General features: G+C 40.5%; 1 pseudogene; it reads right to left on the reverse strand.

Annotated features, from left to right (window-relative positions):
• Nucleotides 1–2,528, reverse strand: LOC104963123 (sodium-dependent neutral amino acid transporter B(0)AT2 pseudogene; annotated as a pseudogene).
• Between the last annotated feature and the right edge of the window lie 2,021 nt (nucleotides 2,529–4,549).

A 4,549-nucleotide genomic window follows, 5' to 3' on the forward strand; every position in this document is an offset into this window, starting at 1 on the left:
CCACAAAAGAATAGCTAGGTATTTTAAATGCGAAAATGTAGTTTAGTGCAGCTCATTATACATCCAGTGAAGGGCGATGTGGTATAGCAGCATAACAACTGCCGACCGCCTCGCTGCACAATTTTTCTCTGCACTTTTGTAACGCGTTACACCCAACACTGCTTACCAACCATTAAGTTGTTAACATCTATATGACAAAATAAATGTCTTCATTTACAGTTTACTGGAAAATATAAGGAACTATTTGAACCCATCGGTTGGTAAATGCACTTATTTGTGGCCGACTCTCCACGTGACCACGCAGAGCGAACGCTGGTGGGTGTATGGGTCGGTTTGGAATGGGACCTTATTCCCAAACCTTTTTATGAAATTTTAAAAAGGTGCACAGTCAGTCATATAAGGTTCAGAGACGACAAATAAGAGAGGGGCTACGATATCTACAAATAATATACATTACAAGCGAAATATACATTTATGATACGGCCAACTAAACGCACGCAGAGGGTGGAGAGAGAGGGCGGGGGTCACTAGAGTCAGTCTATAAGTCCGACTCGGGCATGTCCGGCATGTCGGCCATCAAGTAGCCAATACCGTAGCGGCCGTTGGGCGCGGTGTCCGCCTCGTTTCCTCCGGACCCTCCGCCGCTCTGCTTGCGGTAGATGCTGTTTCCGGGCATCGGCGATGGCGCCTCGCTGGGGGACTTCCCCTGGATCAGGCTGGCGTCGTCGTCCTCGCCCGGCCGCGCCGTCTCCTTGATGATGCGGCCCTTCTTGTAGGCGACGGTGGAGATGCCCCCGCTGCTGTCGTCGATGATGTTGAAGTAGCGCAGGGCGAAGACCACGGGCACCGGCATGATGGCCATCACCACCAGGGAGATGCACACCACCACGCCCCACAGGGGGAAGAACACCTCCTGCTCTCTGGCCTGGAGGACACACACAGCAGGTTGGGGTCAGATGTTGTAATGTCCTTTCATTTACTAGAGATGATATGTGTTTAAGATAAGAGATTATTTTATTCCCTGTAGGGCCGTATTATGCATTTTGGGGGTTTTCCCTTTCCTGTATTGTGTTATATAGGTTTTAGTGCATGTGAATGGTGAATTTAAAGGGGACCTATCATGCAAAATGCACTTTTGTACGTCTTTTCTACATGAATATGTGTCCCCGGTGTTCCAGGGAACTCACCAAGTGTCAGAAAACACAACCCTCTCTATTTTCCTCCATACCCAAATCTTTTAAAAAGGGGCTGCAACGGATCTGATACAGACTGATCCAGATTTGAAAACTTCTATGACGTCACAGAAGTGGCGCTACGGCTATTGGGCCAACTCATCCAATCAGGAGGAGACAGCCACGGACATTGCCGTTGGAAAGCGCTGGAGACGCTGTAGTACATATGCCAGGCCTGTAGATGGTGCTGTTCTCACAGAATCAGCCCATGATGCAAAGACAGTGTTAAATTGAGCGAAATGAGGAATGGCTAAAATGCATGATCTGTTTGGTATTTTGAAAAATAAAAAGTATAAATATGCCTTATATAGGTATGGTCCTACACTATATTATTCAAATATAGCATGATAGGTCCACTTTAATTTATATAATTAAACAAAGAACATGCAGGGACACTTTGTCCCTTGTCCCTGCATGTTCTTTGTTTAATTATATAAATTAAAGTGGACCTATCATGCTATATTTGAATAATATAGTGTAGGACCATACCTATANGGTCCATTTCAAAATAATATATATGATATGTTTTATAATGATTGATCATGAAAGTGTTCTCAAAGCTGGTAAAGGTGCAGCTAGTTTGAATGACTTTGTATACTGCAGGGTAGCTTTTGAATTTACTCCAGGTGGAACTAAAGTCTGATTTAACACTTGATTATATTTCACATCCTTCATCCAGATCTGTGAAGTAACTAAAGGTATTAAATACATGTAGTGGAGTTAAAATACACCATTTACCTCTGAATTGAACGGGAGTAGAAGTACAAAGTAGCAAAACATTGAGATACTCAAGTAAAGCACTAGTACCTCATAAATGTACTCAAGTACAGTACTTGAGTAAAAGTACTTAGTTACTTTCCACCTCTGCCTTCAGGGCAGCTACACCAGGTTTAGCCCTCTTTAATCCGGCCAAAATATCTCGTCACAGCTGCAACCGGCTCCGTTAGACAAATCAGCTGCGTGACATTCACCATGACCGCCTTATTGTTCATCTTTAAGCAATTTTAAACTGGTTTAAAGGGTAAATAAAGATGACCATACTTGGGTTTTATCACCTAAAGCCAGCAGTGTGTCGGCCTGCTAACGTGAGCTAACAGAACTAGCAGGTGAAGCTAGCTGAGTACCCAACGGTACCAACCGCCGACCGTTGCACAGCACGCGCAGACAGACGTGACTCACAGCACGAGCTGATAGATGTGAGTCAGAGCACACGCTGACACCGAACTCCATCACCTGTATTTACCTGTACTGCGGACCGGCACCATGTGTGAAGCCGAAGTAATTGCTTGCAGCCATCTTGGCATCTCCAGTACACTACAGTAACGGGCAGACAGGCAAAGACATAAGGAAGAGACTGACCGGCAAGATAGTTCCCCCCCCTCTCGTGCAGCCGTTGGCGAGGACGCTCTGAAACAACGGAACTGCGTCAGTCTTTTTTGTTTTTTTTATTATTATTATTATTTTGCATTGAACATATTTAGAACATATAAAAGCTCGGTGAGGATATCATCAAGTTATCAACATAAGTGCAAAGAAAATCACAATAAGAAAAAACCCATAAATAATACATCCAATAGGAGCCAGGGGGAAAGAAAAAACACATTTAGGAGGCATTAAGCTTACTTACAATAAAAAAAAAATCGAAATGTCAATGTAAATATTCTTTATAGACAGTTTACAAGATTGAATTTTTCTAAGGGACAGAAAAAAGGACTTGAAATCATTTATGAAACAGGGAAGGACGCTGATTTGTTGTACAGTTACCATTCATTTTAGGGAAATATCATATAATAATAATAATACATTTTATTAATAAAGGTGCCTTTCAAGCGTCTCAATGTCGCCGTACAAGTTACACAAAACACAAACAAAAGTCAGAAAAAACACGACAATATAATCAATCAATAAAACAGAAAAGCAGAGGATGTGTGATGTGATCTGGGTGGATAATTATGCTATATGATATATTCATAAAAAGATATCGGCTGACTGACTCCATACTTTGTCATTTTAGTATTGTTATTGAATAACAATTTGAAAAAAAGAAAAAACTGTGAGTGACTCGTCACAAGAAAAGTGACAGTGCAGATAAAGGCATACAAATAAAAAATAAAGACTAATAAGTACACATCCATGGTTAGAAGTAACAGCATTTAAATGCTGATTGCATATAATGTATGTATTTCAAATACCAGTGATTAATGCTGAGCGAAGTAGCAGAATGCAAAAGAGTGCAAATTGCACATATCGGGGTTACTGCACAGGATTGTAATATTCTGTATTGTGTGGTGGTCTACCAGGGCCCGTGGTGGTTGTACATTCTTCATATAAAGTCACGTTGTCATTTGGATTGCCTATGTTGTGATTATATTGTCTTTTTCAATCTTCACACGTTTTAATGTGTGATTAATGCTGTGTCCTTGTGATAAATGTTGTTTATTTGACTTTTTATTTTGCTTTTTTACCTCTGTAAAGCGTCTTTGAGCAGCTGATAAAGCGCTTGATAACTATTATTATTATTATTATTATTACACACAACATCTAACAGGCAGACAGCAGAGAAGCCCCCAACACTGACCGTCAAGATGGTTCCCCCCCTCTCCTGCTGCTGTTGGGGAGGACTCTCAATGCTACACCGGAACTGCGTCAGTCAAACATGTGTCTGTGAGTCAGATCAAAACAAAAATACTGCACAAAAAATGCAGTGTGAGTGAGTGTATCATTTCAGATTATTTACGGAGACATTTTAGCATGAATTCATTTCTCAATTTCTTTTGGGTATTCAACACAACTCTTAACGTATGAACACTTAAAATTAGAAGAAATAGCTCTGATAAGTAGTTTTTACTTACTAATTTGCGTAAGAAAACACATCTTCATACCTATAAGTGGAAATGCAGTACTGGATCTCGATACTATTAACTTTACTGCATACTATGAACCACCCACCACATTTTAGGCCCATAAATGCCAGTTTGATTCCTTACCTATACCAGGTTTTTCTTTTATGAAATTAAATTGTGTATTGTAAATGCCATGAGTTTTTTAGTCTGTCCTTCCATGCATGAAAGTACTGCCAACATCACTTCACCCGCTAATGGTCTCTAGTAATTATGCTTTATTTTTTGTGTGCAATTGGCCTTCAACCTCTTTGTAAATGGACTGTGTTAAAGGTGGGGTAGGTAATTCACTTCAGAAACACTTTTTGTTATATTCCATGGAATGCTCTTAACATCCAGATAGCAATGAATACATTAAATGCTTTGACAATAAATACATTAACAAATGTCATCTGTGGAAGCCGTGTCGCTGTAAAA

Source organism: Notothenia coriiceps, unplaced genomic scaffold (assembly GCF_000735185.1).
Source record: "Notothenia coriiceps isolate Sejong01 unplaced genomic scaffold, NC01 NC01_scaffold00035625, whole genome shotgun sequence".
In the NCBI taxonomy this organism is placed as follows: Eukaryota; Metazoa; Chordata; class Actinopteri; order Perciformes; family Nototheniidae; genus Notothenia; species Notothenia coriiceps.